This window comes from Anas acuta, chromosome 5, assembly GCF_963932015.1.
Source record: "Anas acuta chromosome 5, bAnaAcu1.1, whole genome shotgun sequence".
NCBI classification, from domain to species: domain Eukaryota; kingdom Metazoa; phylum Chordata; class Aves; order Anseriformes; family Anatidae; genus Anas; species Anas acuta.
In genome coordinates this window covers 43,559,566-43,582,616 of record NC_088983.1, presented here as the reverse complement: position 1 = coordinate 43,582,616, position 23,051 = coordinate 43,559,566, and the positions used below count along the sequence as shown (strand labels likewise).

Sequence of the window (23,051 nt, the reverse complement as noted above, 5' to 3'; positions counted from 1 at the left end):
AAGAAATCTTATTACTGTATGAAAGCTGCTTGAAAGTAGGAAATGGTTTTCTAGGAGATCAGATGCAACTTGGAGAAAAATATTAGGTTTCTTTTTGATAATTTTTATAGTGAGTAACCCACATTGCTAGATGAATGCATCTTAAGTGAATAAATCAACTAAAATTAAATATTAATTTTGAGTACCAATTAAGATGGTGATTAATTAGAGAATAGACAAATAAAAGGTTCATTCAAAACAATATTATCCAGGCAGTATTTTTATTCCTATTCTTTTCAAAATAGTTTAGACTTACACAAAATCTGTATGACAAAAGAGCACTAATTCTCATTTGGCTAAAGCCTCGAAGCAATTGTTTAATTTGCTTTGCCATTCCTATATAGAACTTACTGCAAAGTTCCCCAGGAATGCCTGGGAGTCAGGAAAAATACCACCATCATGAATGGCAAAGAACTAGAGCATAAGAAATATTAAATGCCATATTCAAAGTCACACACGAAAGTGTGGGAGATCTAGAAATTCAGTTTTGGTATACAGGCTTCATGCTGTAATCAAAACAAAACCAGTCTTCCTTCTTCCTGCTTCTCTCCTTATGCCCTTTTGTTAACCAGGTAAATGCAGCTGTTCCAGCATGTCATTGCTAGTTCCAAAAATAGCTTAGTGTTTCATTCATTTTCTTACATCCTTTATCATCAACTCAAGCTGGTGAAACGTGTACATGGAATTAATATTTTTTTCCCCTTTTTATCATCTTACAGATTTCTTTCACATACAAGAAAACATGCAAGCCCCAGCATTAGACTGGGTGGCCTCAAAAAGGGAAAGAATGGTATATTCATCAAAGAAAAGTCTGATCGTTTCTTATTGGTCCCCTCAGGAAGAAATCTTTACTTCTGGAGTCAGTCCAGAATGCTTGTTCTATAGGCATAACTAACAGGCCAAAGTCTGATTTAAGGTAGCAATTACTTTGATCTATTTCTCACTTCTGTTATACGCAAGCTTCTCACGAATTTATGACTTTCTGACCTAATTCTTTAGGGAATACTTGAAAATCAGTGTTTCCATAGATGATTTTTCTTTTACTTTTTTAATCAAGTAAGCAGTCTTAGGTCTTCAACTCTTCAGTCAAGGATGAGGAAACAGGTCATGCAGTGCAGGTAGCCAAGACATCAGCAGTTTGCTCTTAAGGCTCTTTCAAGCATTTCAGATTATAAAAATTTTGAGATCTTACATTCCAGAAAATGCATAGTTCCTTCTAGTAGGAAAGCTGGATGAATAAATCACACTTCAATTGCTTTTCTGAGTCCTCACAAAACTTTAATGTATGTAATCCATGAGAAATACAAAACAAACAAAAACAACCACCAAAAACCCACAGGAAAAAAACAACAGAAGTGCATTATCACTAATGGAAATGATTAAGGGAAAGTCCTGTTTCCCTGCCCCAAATTCATTCACTTTAAGTTTCACTTCAAAATTAATTCATTTTAATTTAAGTATTCATAACATTGATTTATTAAATGCTGTTAGACAATGACCAAAATTAAAAAGAAATCTAAAAAAAAATAATTCCCTCCATGATAAAAGCAACCTCAAGAAATTGTGCTTTTATTTAAAGTCAGGGGTACAGTAACTTAGCAAATCTTATTTATACAATTACAGTGTGAACGTGAGGCAGCATACATACAGAACACTGATTTCTTACTGTGCATTTTTTAATCTTTTTTTTTTTTTCCCCTAGAATCTAAATCCAAACTTACCGAAGAAGAGAACCTGAGAGGGAAAGGGAAGGGAAAAAACTATTCACTAAATGAAAACAGACTTATATAGTTTGTTAGTTTAAGTTGGGAGAAATAAATCTTGCTGCTTTAATATAATGGATTCTCATTTTGTTTTGCATCTCTTCTAATAAAATCTAACTGTTAAGACCCTTGTCTGCTTAGGAACGTCTCACATAGTAGATGAGATGAAATTCATGCAAAAAAAGCAACGTCAGAGGGCATAGAGATTAAAGTAACATTTGGAAAGAATTGATTGGGTAGAAATTGGTGAGATTTTTTTCTCTCAGGTGGCAGCAGATGAACATCTGTGGAGAAGCCAACAGCACCACAGAAGACACAGAAGTTTATATGACGTAAAGTAAAAGAGCAATTCTGATGGGGAAATATAGAATGAGCATATGTCTGCTCCACATGGATACTAAACTTTGGATGACATTTTTCTTAAAAAAGAAAAACATCTTTTAATGTTTCCTCTTTTGCTGTGGACTATCTGCTACGCTGTTTGTAATAATTTGCAAATCATCCTTCAGGCACCACTTAACCTATCTAAATGCAAAAAAAAAAAAAATCTGGAATACTATCAAAGCACATATCAAATAAAAAGAGCCATTCTGCTTCAGCAACAACATAAGAGACCTGTTTTTTATTATGCATACGAAGTGTTTAATTTAAACTGTTAATGGTTAACCATGTCTGGCCTAGAGCAATGCAGATCTAGGAAAAAATATCCATAAATACCCCATTCTTCCCCTCCATCTCTCTAATTCTTTCTTCTCTACAGTCAAAGAGAGAGGAAAAAAAAAAAAAAAAAAAAAAGAAAAACATGTAGACTGTTTATGTGAAACATCTTTTACCCAGAATGTACAGAGAAAGAAAGTAAGCTTTCAGCTCATACCGAAAGCCTAGTACTCTACCTGTATTAAAATGCTTGGAAACTAGGAATAGCTCACAGTCAGCTAGAGGTTGTCAGGGAATCATGTACAAAGCATTTCTGAAAAAGGCATCTTAGAATTTTTAAGATGTCCAGGTGTATATGGTTAGCTGTGCATAGACAAATCCCAACCAAAGCATGATGCCAACTCCATCTCCCATGTTAAGTGAATTTGCCTTTATTCAAAAGTGATTTTAATAAGTATTTTATTTAAAAGTATTTTATTAGTAAGTGGCACTAATAAAATCTACTTGTCATTCATAATGAATAAGTTTTTGCTAAGCAAATAACTGTTCCTATATTTAAAGTTTTCAATAAAATCTCTTGGAGGAAAAGGAATTCTGTCTTTCTCTCTCTCTCTCTTTTTTTTTTAATTCTGCTTTAAAAAGTTTCCAGAAATGTTCTTGTGGACTTGACATTTGATCAGCTAGAAAGATGGGAAAATGCCAGCATAATATACCTACCATAGTAAATCAATTTTAAATTCAACTTTATAGAATCCAGACATTCTGTACCCTTCCATAATCAAACTAGCTTATATATAGTTCAAATAGAAGGCAAAAGTTCAACAGCTTCTTTGCCTAAAGCATTTATATTTTCCACTGAAAGCAACTCTTGTCCAAGGTTGTCTGTTTTTGACATACAGATTTTAAATAATTCCTATTCCTGTCTGAGAACCAAGAAATTTTGAAAAGTGAAAATGAATTTCAGTGCCCAATCTCTTTTCCTCTAAGGAAGTGACAATATGTCCTAATAGATGTTAACAAGCTGATAGAAAACAGAGAAAAAAATTATAATGTCTTGCTTAGCAACAGTTCTAGAAAAGTACAGCAGTTTTAGTCATACTTTACTCAGAACATAATACTCTGAGAGTGTCTAATAATGGACACTAAAAATGATGTCAAGTAGTATCTAATAGTAAAAGGTATGCAAAATTACAATCTTGTAATTGAGCTTTCTTAGGGCTGAAAAGGTTTATTTCCACAATAGTCTCCTAGGAATCCAGCAATACTTCCCTGATGACAACTGCTGACTTCCTTTGTTTTTCTTTTAGCCCTGCCTTGATTTGGTTAGCTCTAGCTTTTAAACGGTAAATATGCATTTCTCTCTCTTCCTGTACACAGTTTGCTGTGATGAAATCTAGTTTATCAAATAATCTACATTAGCTTTTGCTGTTAATATGTAGGGAAAATACAGTTTCTCATACCAAAGTGGATTCAATTGCATTGAATGCAAACTTAGGCATTCACATCACGTAGCAGCCATAACTAATCATTAATTTCTTTTCTCTCTGTTGCCAAGAACTTTTGGATTACTACACAAAATCAAATAATACCTAAGTCAGACTGTCCCAAATCAAGTAGCAGCATAATAATAGACTAATTCTGTTTTATATCACTTTGTTTTTTAATCAGCCCAAGTTACCACGCTGCAATGAAATTACTGTGGTTTATGGGACCAGAACAAGAAGTCAGTAAGAGATTAAAGTGGACCTAACGCAATTTACCTGTCCCTTAAAACTGTGCCCCATTCTAAAAACAAAACAAAACTTAATTATATAAGTTGTCTTTTTAAAAATACCATATCTATTATTTTTAAAGGAAGTCTATAAACTAGTTTCTAGAACCTCTTTGTTCATATAGATTTCACACACCACTCCAATTATGTACAGATCCAAAAAATGTGGAATGGGGTAGAAGACCAGGGAAATGGTCTTACGCTGGATTCTTAGTACTGGTTCGGGTTGAAAGCTGAAGAGTTGAAAAGTTGTTGAGTTAAATTGTAAGACTTTCACTTTTAATAAAGCTATATATGAAATAATACGGGTTAATTATTATTATTATTTTTTTTTAATAGGAAAAGGTTAAGTAATAAAGTACTAGGATGTTATAGCAGGCTGAAGTTAACACAATTTAAGTGCACTGTCCTTGTACTTCCAGTAGATGGCAGGTACAGTACTTAAAACTTTTTAAAACTCAACAAAACTCTATTTTCTTAATTTCTTTTCTTTTCTTAAAAACAATAAGATGCTATTATCTGTGATTTTTTTATAATAATATATTATTTCGATATGCATGCATTTTTACACTTAAGAAATTTAAAGAAAACATACAAAGGTGAAAAGAATGTTTTATTAAACATTAAAAACTAAAAATAAATTATAAAGTAATAGGAAAAGAAAGAACACACTGAACAACACTCCCAGAGAACTGGAATGATAAGGAAAAATATTCAACATAAAATAGAAATCACAAATGATAAAAATAAAATAGAAATTTAAAATAAGAAATGTATTTTTTTCCATAAATCTGTCTTCTTTCTAAGGCAAGCAATATATATATATATTTTTTCATAAAGAAACTTTCAATTTTCTGTTACATTTCACTGAAAAATTAAGAACCATGTATTGACGGTGAATCATTTACAAATTCAGAGATCACAGCAGTAAAGCTGTCCATGAAACTGAGCTCAAACCCCTGGGCATATTCAAGAAATTATGAACTTGTTCAGAATATAATATATATATATGTAAATTTTAATTTCAGTCATGGGTGAAAGTTTAATACAAAAAATGACAATTTCACGCAGTGACAATATCTGAGACAGGTGTTTTGAAGGAAATCATTAACGTCACAGAGGAACTGCCATGTAAAATCACCATCTAAATACAATGGTTCGGGCAGTTTTCCACAATCATCATCTTGAAACCTTGTCTTCTGTGCTTTCCATCCCATGCCTTATGCCAGCTTCTGCAGAAAAAAAATTAGCACCTGCTTTCTCATTAGTGTCCCTAGACATGCACTATACAGTTGTACAGTATTGAATTAAGTTGGTAGAGTCATCCCACAGGCATGTTCACTGTTCTTGTTTTTTTTTCTAGTCAAACTCACGATACGAATGCTAATTATTCCACTCATTTCCTGGCTTGCAGCTCATATCCCTCCAACGACCTCTCATTAAATTCCAGATGGTTTATCTTTGTCCTTAGGTAACATTTATGTCCTTTAACCAGTATTGGTGTTAATCAGTTTTCCTTTTTTGTTTTCTTTCCTTCTCCTTTCCTCATCTCCCTGGCTTCTCATGTCAATCTACCTGGCAGACTATTTTGCTGCTTGCTCCACATTCCACGTCAGGTCAAATCTTTCTCTGCAGCTCCTGGGCATATACATGTACAATAGTGGAGGGCCACTGACTTTCCCTGCAAACTTGTATCCTGTTCCAATCTTTTTTATGCATTCAGTTTTGTTTGTTTGTTTGTTTTACCAGCATTTCATTGTCCATCTTCAACAGTTCAGTTTAGACACCTGACTCCTTCTACCTTCTCCTAGGCTTGCGTGCTATGATCAGTCATTCCCCAGTTCTTCACCCCCAGTTCTAAGATGCTGGCCTTGAATGAGATACCTTCCTTTTTATGTTGTGCAGAAACCACAAAATGAAATATTATCTCACATCACAAAAAAAGACTGACAAATGATTATGAATACTTTTTACTTTTCAGTCTAGTGCCTAATATTGGCTCTCTCTCAATGGAGAAGCTCCTGTGAGGAAGCCTCACCTTTGTCACATACTCTACAGTTTGCCTGCTGTGTCCCACTGTGAAGATGGCAAAAGAGTAAACTTGTCTGAAATAAGAGGTGCAAGAAATGCAAACAGTGATGGAATCAACACTGAAAATTATGAAGCACCTACTGAGCATGTACAAACTGCTTTCTGAAGGTCTGTTACTTAAACAAATTTTGGCATTTTAAGGCAATGGGAAGACTTCCATATGAAAGAAAAAAGCTGTCAAACCTAATTTGTGAATACGTGATTTGTAGTTTTTTGAGGAAAAGAGCAAAGAAGTTTTTTACATTATGATATATTTCTCTCGGTTTCATTCCTAGAAATTATAAAATTAGTTTTGGCTAAATTAAAAAATAAAATAAAATTGTACAAAATTCTCATGCAAGTGCCAAACATGAAGGATATCAAACAAATGGATAAATTAAATAAAGTAGTAAACAATAGAAAATAGAAAAATAACCGGAAAAAAAAAAGAAAAAAACAGGAAATTTTAATAAGAGGTGGTGATACCAGCTCTACACTTCATTGTGTTCATACAAAGCACTTGTGGTAACAATAGCTATACATAAAAAAATTTTTTTCATACCTTTTCCAGTGTTTTGTCTGTACTCTGCCCATTTCCATTGTTAGCACATGGTATTACCTTGCTTTGGCCACTGCACTCAGTACAAGTTGGCTCATGAGCGCTGGTTTGGTCTGAGTAGGAAGTGGAATTTCTTGTGAGGCCAACTATTTATTTAATGCAATCTTACTTATTTATCAAGAGAGTAAAAAAATCTCTTTTCAAACAGAGGAAGAATAAAATAGGAGATACCTGCACATGTTGCCATGCCTCAGTTAGCAACCAGAACAAAAAGCTGCTTGCAAGAATCTATTTATTTATTTATTTATTTATTTGTTTTATTTTATTTATTTATTCCTTTGGGATCATGTTCCAGGTGTTACTGTATTTTGTTTTTGTTTTTTGAATTCTGCAGCATTTCATTCTTTGTAGTATTTTTTTGCTGTTTTCCTCTCAAACACTTGCAATACAATCTCTTAATTCATCCACCTTTAGACACATTTTTATTAAAAATGTTGAGAGGTTTCCTACAGTTATAAGCCTCCTATAAAAAAACAGAGACACTAATTATAGGTAACCTGAACTATTTAAAGTCTTTTGCCTGTAGTCAATTTCACTGTAGAAATAAGGACGGTGTCACTAATATTTAGGGATTTTTAACTGTGGAACTTCTTTGGACTAAAAAGTTGAGTTTGCATACGTTACATACATGTTATGCAAGACAGGCAAATAGCACCATAAAAATGTGAAAAGGATGACTATATTTCAGGATAATAAAGAATGATTAATGCTGATGAATAGTCATCTTTCATTACCACTGAGTAGCACTATTAAATTCAGCCATCCTCCATATTTTTGGTCACTTCTTTTCACATGGGAAAAATAATCTTTCCCTGAGAATACAGAAAAAAGGTAAGCTATGAAAGACTAAAAGAATTCAGGAAGTAGGCCAAAATAAACAATATTCACTACTTAGCGTTATTGCAAGACTTTGTCAGCCTGATTCAGTCCAGAGTCCTGAATCTATTCCCTGTGAATATATTCCTGTTAAAAAAAAAGACAGGGAAGAGAGAATGGAGTTGTAACATGGCACTCTGTAGTCAGTTTATTTCACAAGTGTTGAAGGCTGGTTGAGAAAGTGGAAGATTTCTGAAGATCTTGTCACATGCTCCAAATATGTCAAACCAATCTAGTACTAAAACTCTGAATGTGTATTTAGGGAAAACGCTACACAACAATAACTTTTTTTACACCTTTCCTGCAGCATGGTAGCAGTGACTGTATCACGAATATTCTGATTTTATTTGCTACAATCTACTGGTGAGCATTCTTGAGGAATTCATTTCCATAGCAGATTTTTATTTAGTTTTACATTGCCACTCAGCAGGACCACTACAGAGAAAAAAAAAATCCTAGAAAGCAAATCCTAAAAATATGCCACTGATATATAAAGCAGCAGGCCTCAAAAAGGATTCATAGTAACATATGACACAGATTGATGCAAAAGAGATGAACGAGGGTATCTGACTTCAAGAGAGCTTCTTGAATATCCTGTGTACTTCGTGTTCAGTGTAAATATCTTGTTATGCGGAATAATCAGTAAAAAAAAAAATCAGATGAAATTATTTAAATATCATTATACTAATACAAAGTACCTGAAAACTGGAAAAAAAAATCAAACAGAAAACATTTTTCTTGTGTACCTTCTACAGACTGCACTGGAAAATTGTCCTGTATTATAAACAGCCTAGGCAGAAAAACAACAACAACAAAACAGATCCAAACCCCAAATTTCCCCAAATCATGGTTATCAGGGTTTTTACTCGGTTTACTTAAAAGCTGTACAAACAGATATACTGCCTTCTTGCCTCTGGCATACTCAGTTCATTCTTGTTTCATCACCTGTTCTGTCAGCAGAGAATAGTAACTTTTATCTTTTTCCTCCAGACAAGATCAGCTTTAACCAAAATGCTACGAGCTGCAGAACACGTGCACGGGGAGCGAGGCCTGGCCTGCTCAGCTTTCCTCCTCGCTCAATGACAAACACAGGCAGGGAATGTTCCCACCTCTGGGGCTCTGGAGTGGCCCAGGCCTTCTTGTTTACTTGTACATGTCAAAAGCAAGTTTCCTGTTCTCTAGAGGTTTAGTCCAAAAATCTAATCACCAACACATGCATGGAAGTGGGAGCCATTAGTCTTAGGAAATTAAGTCACTGAACTATGAGGGGAAAAAAGCTTGAAGTAGACGTTTATTGGAATTTTCAGAATCATTATTTGAAATACAGCAGCTCTTTCTCACTGAACTTGAGAGTGTGGCTGGACTAGCACAATCATTTTGAAAATACTATCAAAACTTTTTAAAAGCCTGGCTACTGGCACAAATTCCTACAATAATTAAAGTTGCATATAGATCTGGAGAACATATTTACTTCAGAGTCCCTGCGTAGACAATGGAGAGAGACAAGCAGCTCTGGACAGTGATTCAGATCATACAGCAAGCACAGGTGCATATCCCTCACCACTGAGTAGTTCTTAGGGAACCTCAAATACTTCATTTATAGGAGCCTCTGCTCCTATATATACTTCAGGCTTTAAGACACATGGAACACATCTGGATGTAAAGGACAACAGGATCTCTAGTTGCTCATACACAAAAATTCAGGGAGCATTCATGTGTTCCAGATAAAGGATTTTTGATGACTTTTCTATGGTCCTGCAACAGAGAAGGAACACCAAAACAAAACAAACTAGCTTAATGTGCAATAACATGGATTTTATTAACCCAATTGTTCCTGAAGTTACTGTTAATCTTTCTTACAACACAGAAAATTCTAAAAAGAAGACTAAATTTTAAATTAATTGCTTTTAAAATAAAGGAAAAAAGAGTATGTCTCTCGTTACATCGTCTTGTTACAACCTTATTGTCTAATAGGTTGCATGTAGGTCATAGTACTCTGACATAAACCTGGAATTCAGGTTTTGCAAATAAATTTATCTATTATTTTTTCTTCACCTCATTGTGATTAATTTAATTCACATTTTTTTCCAGGATAGTTATATCCAGTTTCCATGTCTTGTTTTAAATTAAGCTAATTCTTGAAATAAAGCATTCTATCAAATTCTACTCTTTCTATTAGAATCTTGGCTGTGAGAGGCAGGCTGAGCTGTGACATAGTTGAATATTTCTAATACGATATGTGAATCAATATTTTAATGCTGATATTTTAATTAGCTGCCAGAACTGGGCCAGATCACAGTTCATATCCTGTTTTGGTCAGGTCATATACAGGAAGAACAAAAAAGTCCCCAGTCTGTTAATTAATAAAGAGTGATAAAGAACTAAGTGTGCCAATGGCCTGTTCTCAAACAGATGACTGACTGGCCTTCATTATCATGTCTTCTTATTCCTAAATACCACCGCTTTCCCCAAGACAAAACTATACCAGCATTATGAAGGTTTTTGATGTAATGCAACCTTTGTATCAGACTTTAATCAGGAATCATGGTGGATCTTCCTGTTTTTCTGTATCTCTAACATTTAACTCACTACAAATCAAGCAGTGACTCTAAAGGAGGATAAATTGCCAGATAAATGCTACCCTGAGTACCTTGATCTTTGCAATATATCTGAGATTGAAAAAAGACCAATTGCATCCCGAAAAAATGTTTTAGAATTTTTTTAGTATCAAAAGTAAAGCTGTACAATGTTCATAAGTACCAGAAATTCATTAAAGAATCATCATGTTGGTATAAAACCTGCCATTTTCAAATGTTAAATATTTACAAGACCTCAAAGACCTTATTTCTTATTCATTCAGAAAAATAAACTGAAATTTTTGAAATTACTTTTTTTTTTCTTTGCAGAAAGCTTTCTATCAGTGGAAATGTCTTTAAGCAGATGACAGCTAACTCCAATCCATTCTTTAACCAAGATCACCCAGTGATTCTTTTCAAGTACTTGTTTTTACTTTTTACTTTGTTTTTACTTGTTTTAAATGATTGCTTATCATTAACAGATACTAAAATTTGCTATCTAAACCTCTTGGTTAGGTGTTATAATTGACATAAATCCTAATCCTAGTCATCAAATGCAAAAAGCAAAACAATTTTGTAGACCCAGCAAGTGCTTTGAAAATACATTTTCAAAATATTATAAATCCCTGTCTCCCTTCTGCTAATAGCAATCTGTAGGATAATGTTCATGAATGTCCTGGGATTCCTATCCCTGCAAGTATGTGTTATTGTATTCCTGAAAGGAATAAGGGAAGCAGTCTCAGACAAGCAAAGTGGGCGCAGACCTTTGCCAGGAAACATTGCAGTTACAACAGCTGAACTTTCTCCCAGGCAGAATAAACATTTGACAAAGAGTCCTGGAGGAAATGTTGAACATCTATCTTCATGAATGGTATACAGGAGAAAAGATGTAAGTGATCTTATTTCAGGAAGCACTGTGCGAGTGTTAACTACAGAATTCAGAGCTTAATCCAGCTTCTTACCATATATTCAACATAAAGATTTAATTTAATCTAGTGTTAAGGATGAAAATTCAAATATGCCAGAGTCAGGAAATTCAAAATGCAGGTTCTCACAGTGGCTGGCATTCAGCCCCTTTTTAGAGATGTAAAATTGTATTAGAACAATGCTGTGAGAATATGCCACTGTGATTACAATGGAGTTAAGTGACAGCTGCTGTGAAAAACACAAAATTCAGTTTCCTGACTTATGCACACTGTCCACATCCTCTTGATTTAACATAAATATTTGCAATGAATATAATATTTGGCATTCCATTCTGAACTGTTTTGGCTTTTGGAAAAACAGATGATTCTTCACTGGAAAGCATGTATGTAATCTAGTAACTACTGATACAGTTTAATGAAGTGCTGTATTCTAGATCTACTTCAAATCTTTAAATATACTGATAGTTGATATTTTCAGTTCATCACTTGTATGTTTTGTCTATTGCAAAATATCTAAAAAGGTAACAGCTCAAAACTTTACCTGATATCCCCTAGGAAAGAGGCATCAGTTGAAATCAGACAAAAAGCATTTTCTGACCATTTGTTCCCCTCTCTTCCCTCCACAGTCTCTGATGTGCATCTAGTATAGTTTTCTATCAGTAAGATTTTCATTTGTTCACTTTAAGATACAGTATTTCTGGTTAAAGAATCATGTGAAAATTATGAAACTTAACTGACTATTCTAGCAAATACCGAGAAGGAAGAACACAATGAGGACCAGGTGCAAGGATCTACAAAGTATAAAGATCGATCACCCTAATATTAAAGATGTGAGTCACTGGAGTGCTGATAAATGCAATTAACTATTTCCTAGACCATATCACCTGAGATTAGGTCAAAGTAATACAGATCGGCTGTTCTATGATCCCCTGACCCCAACTGTCATTGCTGCAATTAATATAGACCAGCCACACAAGACCACCTAGGATTTTAATGAGTCAAGCTTTACATAAATGCCTGCTCTTTTCTGCATCTGTGAGGACTTTCACTTCTCAGTGTCTTAAGAGAAGAATATATGAAATTCCATAAAAATATTATTTCATCAAATTTCTTCCAACAAATTAGATTTAGGAAAGACTTGGAACATAATTATCTGGATGTCTATAAAGAGCTCTCCACAATGATTTGTGTTCAAGTCTGAACTGAAAGAAGCAGCTGGATTTTTCCACCAACATTTGTGTGCACATGCACACACAGAGACATGCACAGTTTCATCCTCAGAGAAGAGCATACCAATTCCTTCTTGGCTGGAGGCAGGTGGGGGCAAGTGATGACTGAGTTAATATGGTACCGGGGACACCTTAATTCAATTCCCTGCTCTATTCAGTGTGTTCTGTAATTTTTGAGAAACTGTCTCAACTGTAAAGCACAGTGTGTTGGTATGAAATAAACTTTAAATAAATTAATTTGTCCATGCAGCAGGCTAACTGTGAAGTACAGATTATATTTGTACTATTTTAAAGCAAGGCCACGCATCTTTGTTTTCACAAAGTATTGTGAATTACAGTTGTGCTTCATTCTGTGACCTTTAATAGTTCTGTTCTGTTCTACAAAGCTGTCATAAAAAAAATAATTAGAAAACAGTGAGGTATTCAGATAGCATGGGATGAACAATTAGAAAAAAATCTAAACCACATTGCTACTCTGATATCTGCAGGGTAGGCAGAGAACGTCCACTGACTTGTGTCCTTAGTAAAGATTTACCTTCAAAGTAGGCCAGAAGAGCATAAAGAAAAGTGAATAAAAAAAAATATTTAGAAATGTTAAAATGTCCTTACTCTGAGCCATAATCACAATATGAAAACAGTGCGATGACAAGGGGACAAAAAATATTTTAAAAATGTGTAGCGTTTAAAAATGTGTAGTGTCTCATTAGTCAAGATCAGTGATACAGGAATAAACTAAGTCTTTCTTTGTGATGCATACCCCCAAATTGGTTACAGTTTGCCCTTTGAAACAAATAACATTTAATAAGCGGTATTTTCTTGTGTCAATGCAACAGACCCCTCTCGATCATAGCATCAACTTTCTGAAAGTGCAGCAGTGCTTCATTGTGTCTTTAGTATTAGAGAACTGTATTTACAGTCATGCACTCATTGATTCAGGTGCACTACCAGTTCTCATCTGTTGGCTGGTGGTAGTTTTTTTTTTCATTTTTTTTAAGTGACTAAGGAGAATTTTTAAACCAAAATTTTTCAGAATCAAGTTAAAATTGAACAATGAAATGTAAGATCCTAAAGTGAAATGTATAGCAACCTTTTCATCATCTCTAACATCTTCTTACATAGATGTGATTAAACTATCAAGTGACATTAGTCAGCCTGAAGACCATATTTTCTGATTGTCCATAGACATTCACACACTAAGTTCTAGCTCCTATACAACCTGTGGAAAGGTAACTGCCTAATTCAGGGTGATATCCTCTAGAAGTAAGAATAGAGCAGCCTGGATCAGGAGCTAAAGCTTTGTCATTGCTTTTTCTGTATATATGTGCCCCAGTATTCCACAGAACCTCACCAATCTCTCCGCCTTTGCCTTATTTGATGAACCTCTAGGTGAAGATTGAAGTTATTTCAGCAACTGTTACATGAAGAACACAGAGCAAATTTGCCTTTGAGGATAGACTGCATACTCAAAATGGTACTCTTGCCTCGATTCACTTGGCAATGGCATCTCTGTAGCTTGGAGTATATTTTATATCCTAGCAATGGCCAGTCTTATTCTGCTCTTCTCTGTCTCTGTGGTGCAGAGGCTGTGGATACCCTATCAACACTGGTACAAATATTAGGAAAAGGTGAAGGAAAGGAAGGAATGTAGGGGAGTGAATACAGCATACAGCTGGAGTTGGTCACTGATGAACACCAGAGGTTTGAGAGATGTGATGGCATCAGATACATGGCTGTGCACGACATTTTTCATCAATGCATGTTACAGCTGGTGAGTGTCACTTTAGGATTTCTCTTTCTGGAAAACATTTAGGTGTCATAAAATACTTCTTGAAATGTGGGTGACAAATGATTTATGTGACCCTTAGAAAGCACCTCTTGGAATCAGATTCAGATTAAACTTTTTACTCTGTCTCACTTTAAGATTACTTTGAAAAATCTCCATTCTCTGAGACTCCTTTTTTGCATCCTTCACTCACAAAGAATCCAGTGAAACTCTTTGCTTCTCTTGCTACCCATACAAAACAAATTAAAGGACTGGGCTCAACACTTGGAATATTAAAATGCACATATTTATACATAGTATTTAAGAAACAAAATAGGCTATGGGTGGCTAGAAATATATACATTTCCAATAGTTTGATGCAAACAAGACAATTTAAAATTGTCTATTTTTCTTTACAAGTTCAGAAGTTAGTAGAAAATGGTTGATAAGATATAATTAAGAAATGAGAAACAAATCTGCCTTATAGACCTGTAGAATAGAGATTTCAGAGAGAAGTGTATTATCCTATCTTTACAACATAGACCCAGAATGTTACCTGATATGCTGAACCTAATACTGTAGTGCAAAATGTACATCTTTGAGAAAGTCATCCACCTGAGGTTGGAAGATAGCCACATATGAATCACTGAACTTTCTTTGAAACATTCCAAGAGACAAGATGAAAAAATGTACCTCTTCTCTTTGTTTAGTTTCAAATTTCAGTTTTTTGTCATTTTGTTTTCCTAAAAATCATTTACTCTTAGCAATATGTAGCATGATCAAGAGCAGATTAGTTATAATTATGTTCTCCTGTTTGTCTATCTGTTTTTGTCTAATCTCACGTTTTTATATTCTCTTATATCCCTGAAAAACATTATTCTAATGAAGTTATTTTTAAGATTCTCTTTGCATGCTTCATTGTGTCAAGATCCATTAAATTTAAGTAGAATCAAACACAGTTAATCTCTTTAAAATGTCTTCCTACTCTGTCTTACAATTTCCTTGTTTATATAACCAGGGATGACAAAGCTGCACATTGTACAGGGCTTCATGTTGAGATGTTTGTCTACTATGGCAAGGAAATGTTTCACTTCTTTTTTTCTGGGTTAAGCCCAAATTGTAATTTAAATGAAAGGTATTTGCTTTTATTACTGAAAGAAATATGGAGCAATTAAGTATTTTTTTATGTGCAGGAAGTGATTGTAAATGAAAGGAGAGTACAGTTCTAATTGTTTGAAAACCCAACCTGCTGAAATGATGAGTTAATGCTAAATTTTAAGATCCAAACATTTTCAAGTAAAAAATTGTGACATGCAATTGTAGTACTCCCAGCAATGAATAGGAAACCCTTTCGTCTCTTCTCCTTTCCTATGAATATTTCCTCTATTTTTACCTTTCTCTCTCCCGCAGGCTCCTTGGGTTCCCCTGCACCATTCCCTTCCTTTAACCTCTGCCCTCTGGTGTAAAATACTAGGTTCCCCCCAATGCTATTCTTAGCTCTCACTTTTCAGTTTCATGCAGTGAAACCAAAGCAGCAGCGGCAACCAACTCCAATAAACATTAAAAGATCAATGGCAATTTAGGTAAGAAATCTATTGATCCCTGTTCCTATGGGATCCCTGTTCCTACTCTCTTATCTCATTAAATCATTACAAGTAGGGAAAACCACACAAAAGAATAGAGGAACACTGTTTATCAACTGTTTTATAGCTTTTGTCTCAATAATTCTACCCAGATATTACCGGTACCTGGCCATAGTCCTAGTATTCATGCAGCAATCATTACGTTAACCATAGTTTAATTTATTCAAATTACATTGTACAGTAAATTTTGTGGATAAAAAGAACAAACCACATAAAATTATGGTAATATTAGTTGCAGTGGGACTAACCAGTCTGACAAAGCTCAATTAGCATCTTTGTAAACACCAGAGCAAAAAGTCAGTAGTCATTTTTGAGTTATCTAGCTCCTAGATAAATTTCTATCTCAATTTTAAATTTGCCTATAAAACTGTATCTTTTCCATGCTATCAGACATGGTTTAGATCATAAGTAAGAATCTGCCATCCTTGGCCACACTACATGTCCTCTACTTTGACATGTCCCATAAGCGTTGATGAGAACTGTTGATAGACAGTTGGCAGCTTATACCTCTTCCTTTGTGCTCTATCTGTTCACAGAAATAGTATGACAACCATTCCTACAGGTCAACATCATGCACAAATTACAATGTACATATCTGATTCTGCAAGGACAGTACTTGCATTCCCAGTATCTGGGTTATTTACTGAACTGCCAGTGTCAGTGGAAATCACAGAATCACAGAATTTCTAGGTTGGAAGAGACCTCAAGATCATCGAGTCCAACCTCTGACCTAACGCTAACAGTCCCCACTAAACCATATCCCTAAGCTCTACATCTAAACGTCTTTTAAAGACTTCCAGGGATGGTGACTCCACCACCTCCCTGGGCAGCCTGTTCCAGTGCCTAACAACCCTTTCAGTAAAGAAGTTCTTCCTAACATCCAGCCTAAAACTCCCCTGCCGCAACTTAAGCCCATTCCCCCTCGTCCTGTCACCAGTCACGTGGGAGAACAGGCCATCCCCCACCTCACTACAGCCTCCTTTGAGGTATCTGTAGAGATGACACAAAGGCCTGGACTGCAGCCACAAAAAATACTAGTGTTAAGTAACAATATAACAGGTTGCTGATGTGTAAAAGAACAAAGTTTGGTAAATTGGTTATGTTTGCATGTATTAATAAATGAACAGTACTTCAAGAACTTTGTTATAATAAAAAAACACGTTTAATTAAAATATGATACAACTGGTTTTCAGTAACATACATATTTTCCTAACAGAATTATCTGTGCAGTTAAAAAGTAAATTATCAAAATACACCAAACATTATCCCCAGCTAAATTGTGAATATCATATAATCATTTTTGAAAAGGAAGCAGCTGTTATGTACTATTACAAAGTCTCACTCTCAGACCTAGAAATTTCAGGTCACTGCAGCCCAAAATGCTGTTGAACAATACATTGCAGTGACATCCAGAAGACTGCTTAGTGAAACAGTCAGTATTTTGTCACTATTTAAGTGACAAAAAAGCATCCTTCACATAGAATGAACTGTTCAGAAATCATAGGAAGTAGTAATAAAAAAAATCTGAATAAAATCTATCTTGTGTCTTCATTTAAGGTACAATGGCAGTTTCAGTGTCCTCGGAACTGGAAGCATATCTCTGAGAGAGCAGTTTTACGCAGCAATGTCTGCTTTGTTCCAGAAGTACTGGGCTCCTAAGAACCAGCAAGCTAGTGAGGACAATTTGCACAAATATGCGCAAGCAAAGCCAATGTACTCATATTTATCTGAATGCATCAGTTATTCTATCATCGAGCCATAACAAACATCCTCAAGGAATACTCTGGGATAAATGGAGCCTGTCCTATCATGGAATCTTTCAAGTATAGTTAGGTCAGTTCGGATCATAGGGAAAAAAAGAAAAAGAAAACAGCAAAAAATCAGCACACTTTTTTGCTGAAGCAAAAGAAACAGAGTATGTGGAAGTTTGGCATGAGAGCTTTATACTGCAGTTTTTCAGACCCTATTTTAACATTAACTTACCTTGTATTTCCATGGTTAGTTTGCCCAGAGATAAGTTTGCATAGCCAGAAAACAGTGCTGTCTGCCGAAATCAGATTTAACTTCTGTGTCCAAGATACTCCAAAATTCCAAAATCTGATTTTTATTTATGATACCTTTAAAAAAAAAAAAAAGATACCTTTAAAAAAAAAAAAAGATAAGCTGAATTGGCTTAGATCTTGAAAATTTGAGTTTTGATTTAAAGTATATTAAATGTTTTTTCCTCATTATCTAAAACATTCAGCAGAAAGACATGTAGGATAATACTTCAAGATTTTCCTTTTAGAAATGCTGAAGCAATTTCACCAATTGGAAACATTTAAAAAAAAAAAAAAAAAAAGCAACTCAACCAAACAACCAAGCCTAAATGAAAATTAATTTGAGAGATTTACCGACAATTTTCACATCAACCATACAGATCTTAAAATGTTTTAATCTTCTCTTGGAAATAAATGGCTTATCAGAAGGTTCTAGTTCTACAGCTAACTTCTGCTTCTTCTCATCCAATGAATACCCACAAGCTTATTTATAAAACCATTTTGGCCACTATTTCAGATATCAGCTCTATGTATCAGTTCAGCTCCTAACATGATAATGATCCCAGATCCAGTGACATTTGCCTTTCCAACTCTTACGTCTTTTTACCTTCCATCACAGTCTCCACACTTCTTCCCAAATTTAATGTCATTGTATGTAGCAGTCTGTTTTTCTCTCTCTTCCTTGGTTGGATAATAGCACCCAAAGAGTATGATTGTGTCAAAATGAAAGATATGGTCAATGGATTTCCACAGGAATCTGTCTTTCATAAAGGTTTATTCAATCCCTTACTTATGACCTGAATAATGAACTCCATTAAAGTCATGGATTTTAAAGAAAGCAGACAGACTGCAAATGCTGCAGAAGCACTTGTGATTCAAAGTTGAATGAACTTGACAAATCATTGTAATGGCCTGGAAAATTGTGATGGGCTTCTACACAGATACATGCAGTGTAGAATGCTTGTGCAGCAATAATCAACTGCAGACATGCAGAAATAGGAATAAAACAATTACTTAGCATGGACAGATGTTGAGCTTCTAATGGACCACCCTCTCGATGCAAGTCAATATGTCAAGAAGCTGGAATGATGGAAAAATATAGCAGCAGGATGTCTGATCAAAGCTGTAAGCCTAGAGGCGTGTGGTCCACGAACATGTGAGATGAAGGAAGGCCTGGAAACAGAAACATGGCAGTGGTAGAATGTGAAAGTGAGATCAGTCTGATTCAGCCAAAAAAAAAGCCTTTGTCCCCTTTAACATTAGATCTGTTGTTGCAGGTTGAGGAGGTAAGCTTTTGAAGATAAAAGGAGAGCTCCTGCTCAGCCTGGGACAACTGATGGAGTACAGCAGGGCCAAACAAGTGGAAGTGACGTAAGGAACAAAGGGTTTATGCTAGCTCACTTTCTTCCTGGACAGATGGTGCCTTCCTTCTGAGGTAGAAAAGATACACTTATTTTAAGAGAGGAAGAAAGATGACTATCTCTACATCTTTGAATTCATGTGTGCTGTCACAGGAAACAAAACCTGCCTGCCTTTTTTGGATGTTATTAAGAGCATAACAGAAGGCCAAAGGCCACTATCTTCCACTCTGATCTTGTAAAACAAAAAAGTTACCAGTGTACTGAGCCCAAAAGCTTGTGCTTGAGTAAACTCTCAGTCTGAATTTGAAAATATTAAAATAGAATATTTGTCACTTCCTTCACTTATTCATTCTAACAGTTAAAATTTGAGCTTTATTTCACATCTCACTTTCCATCCAGCATCTAGAGATTGCTTCTTTTACTTCATTTTCTGCTTTAGCTCTGCTTTTTTTCTCCTCGACAAGATGCGCTATACTATTGAACGTACTGTCAAGGAACATATTTCCTAAATACTGATCCCAGAGCTGGATATCATATTCTACAATTTGTCTAACAATGTCAGTAGTAATCATCTGATAGTAATCAACCGTGTAAATACATCAGGACTTAATTTTAGGTCAACTATTTTGACCTGAACAAGAACATTGTCTATGTCAAAGAAGCTGCCTTATTCTTCAGAGGCATATCCTGCATTATTCTTTCCTAGGTGTTTGGGTTCAGATTTTTTAAAAGTTGTAAAAATTAAAACATATGCACCAAATAAATGTGTTAAGAAAGATAGATAAACAGAAAGATAAACAGATAACTCACTGTTCAAAAAGTTACATCACAGATACAGACCAGTTACATCACAGATAAAGAAAAGCAAAAAAATGGGATGATTCTTATTCCCAAAGAATAGAACAGAATTCTGTCTATACAATGCTGAAAGAAAAGAAGAAAGTTGAAGAAAGTGATGTAAGTGGGGGGTCAAGTATACAGTTTATGTGGATATACAAAGATCACTATCCACCCTTCACACTGTAGTAATTCAGAGTAATTAGAAGTAGTATTAAACAGCTTGGAATTAAATCCTATTTTGGTATTTGTGCGATACACACGTCCAATAAAAGCAATCCTATTTCAAGTACTGACATCTTGTCGAGCATATGCTACAAACAGGTACTGTACTCTGTACCTTGGGGGCAGCTGGGGAAGGTTTTCATAATTTGATTTTACAGCAACAATCTTTTCTACACCTATTCCTGTGTGTAGCTAGATGCACAAACTGTGTAGCCATGTGAGGCAAACTTTTTTTCCCTTGTAAGTTCACATCCTGATAAGTTGATTGGTACAAGCACAGTGAAATCTAAACACCCAGAGTTTTTTGCCTGTACAGATTGTGTCAACCAGGTGTGCACACAGCATCAGATCTTTCCCCTCCCCTAGCACCAGTGCAATAATTCTCCCATCTGGAAGGCGCGTGAAATAGATGACATTTCAGTCAGTACAACAGGCCAGGCTGTACTCAGGATCATGTCATGTGATTTCACTAAATCCCTTTATAAATAGTATTTGAATATGACTGGCTGACAGTGTAGAATAAGTCCTGCCCTCTTCTACTCTGATTACAAAGGTATACTCAACAGGGCAGATATACCAATCAAGCAAGTCAGCAACCTGAAACTTTCAACAAACACCATGATCTTTCATTTTGAAGAAAACCTGCACAGAGGACATGGATCTGTGGGTAGTGACCAAAGAGCTATATTGCTAGATTTCACATGGATAATAAAAATATGGGCATATAATTCACAGCATTTCTACTTTGTAATGATTTTCTGATGTTAGTTATGATGCTGTTGACTTGCCCACTCTGGCTGCTGTTCAGCACTACACTACCTCTCCTCTGTAGTTATTTTAAGAGGTGCAGAAAAGCTGTGCACAGTAGCTAAGTGCATGTACAGCTGTCATTTTTCTACTCTTTCCTTTGAAAGCAGATGCCATCATGTGACTCATGTTGTGAAATGCTCAGTTAGGTGACCCCATAATTAAATATGGCAAGGCCAGGAGAGAGGGAGACAACTCACCACCCCTATTGCCATCAGAGAGCCATGTCTGCTTTCTCCACAGTGAGCTGTAAGGAAGAGGCACTCTGATAGTAGTAGTTGATGACACTTATGACACTTCACTGCCTTCAAGGATCACCTGGACAATGAAGCAATGCTGTGGGATCTTTGAGTATGCTGCTTTCAACAGTGGAGAAGTGGACTGAGAAGTGGGAACTAAAGTGCTCAGGAAAAATTGCACACCAGCCACCTGGTATGGCTCTGGCCTTACGTTTGCATTTGAACTTCTGACAGTCATTTGGGGATAGCATTCTGACCTCACACACTCTTCCTGCTATAGATTTACACAATAATCTCACAGTCCTCCTGCGCTACTCCTATATAGGATAGCTGGCTGGGATATGGGGTAATGGGAAGCTTACTGTAGTCAAAATGCCTCAGCAGTCTTTGACATGAGAGTATAAATGTATATACCCCAAAACATCCAAGCATGAAAATGGCCAGTACATGGAAAACTCTTAGGAAACAGTCTGTCACAACAGTCAACAGCACAGCTGGGGTACAGTACTGCACTGAGACTGATCCAATGCTACAGGAATACTCCAGGCAACAGCAATGTTGAGTATGGTTTTCAACAGCAACGCCAAAGGATATGGTTGAAGATGATTATAACTCCTGACGTGACAAGAAAAAGTCACTAAGTGGAAGTAGTAATCATCTTAATCTAGAGTGCTGACGTTTTCATCAGGTTTGGTAGTTTGCAGAGGATACAGATTAAAATGCAACAATTTTAATAAGAAAATTTGCTGAAGGATAAACGGATTCAAAAATATTGACGGTAAGGTATTGTCTGTGCAAATGCCAGCTGGGAAATAAGCTGACTACAGTAAAACGTGTCCTAAAAACAGCTAATCAAAATGAAAAAAACGTTGCAGCTGTACATTTGGTCAGAAAAGCAGTTTGAAAAGAAACAGGTGGTAAACTCCATCAACCCCTGTGACCTTCAGACCTTCCTTCGGTCGGCGCTGCCATCCTTACAGGTGCCATATGAATAGCTGTAGTTTCTCCTTTGGTACCTAAAATATTTACAGCTCATGTTCCCATAGACAACTGACTTCCAAGAGATTAGGGATATTTTTTAAGATTAAATGTTGCCTGACACCCGTACTACTTCTGCAAACGGACGGGACTTACTGTAAAGGCTGAAGGAAGGACTCGTCCCGGGTTGCGGTGTCAGGGAGCCCCTCAGCCCTGACAGCAGCTGAACCTGGGAGCGATGTCAAGGAAGAGAGGGGGCAACTCGTCCCCCCTTCCTGCCCTGTGGGGGCTCTGCTGCCCCGATCCTGCCCCCGTCCTGCCCCCAGAGCCCCCGTGCTGCCTCCACGCCGGGGGAAGCCCCGAGGGGCTCCTCGGGCGGCTTTAAGCTTTTATCCGAAGGGGCGAGCGGGGCAGGGGACGCTCCCCACTGTCAGGGGCGGGTGAGGAGCCCGAGCTCGGGGGGCCGAGGCGACACGGGGGCACTCGCCGGCTGCCGGCGGGGGCTGCGGAGCGGGGCCCGCTGCCTGTCGGGACGCGGCCGCCGAGTGGTGGCGGCGGGGCCGGGCTCGCCCCGTCCCGGCTCGGCTCTGCCCGTCCCGGCGGAGGGCGCGGCCCGTCCCGCCCCCGCGCCGCG

At 36.4% G+C, this 23,051-nt stretch overlaps 2 long non-coding RNA genes across 4 annotated transcripts in view; both read right to left on the bottom strand.

Annotated features, from left to right (window-relative positions):
- Positions 1–23,051, bottom strand: part of LOC137857648 (uncharacterized) — a 695,515-nt gene that overhangs the window by 182,030 nt on the left and 490,434 nt on the right. The gene's annotated exons all lie outside the window — the stretch shown is intronic.
- LOC137857647 (uncharacterized) lies at positions 2,565–22,947 on the bottom strand. 3 transcript variants are annotated; one of them, XR_011097204.1, is made up of 4 exons: positions 18,985–22,947; positions 17,915–18,048; positions 6,863–6,972; positions 2,565–5,483 (listed from the first exon to the last, which is right to left on the bottom strand). It is a non-coding gene; the product is annotated as an uncharacterized lncRNA (long non-coding RNA). The 3 variants fall into 3 exon arrangements; XR_011097203.1 differs by having other exon boundaries at positions 2,565–5,462; XR_011097205.1 differs by lacking the exon at positions 6,863–6,972 and having other exon boundaries at positions 2,565–5,462.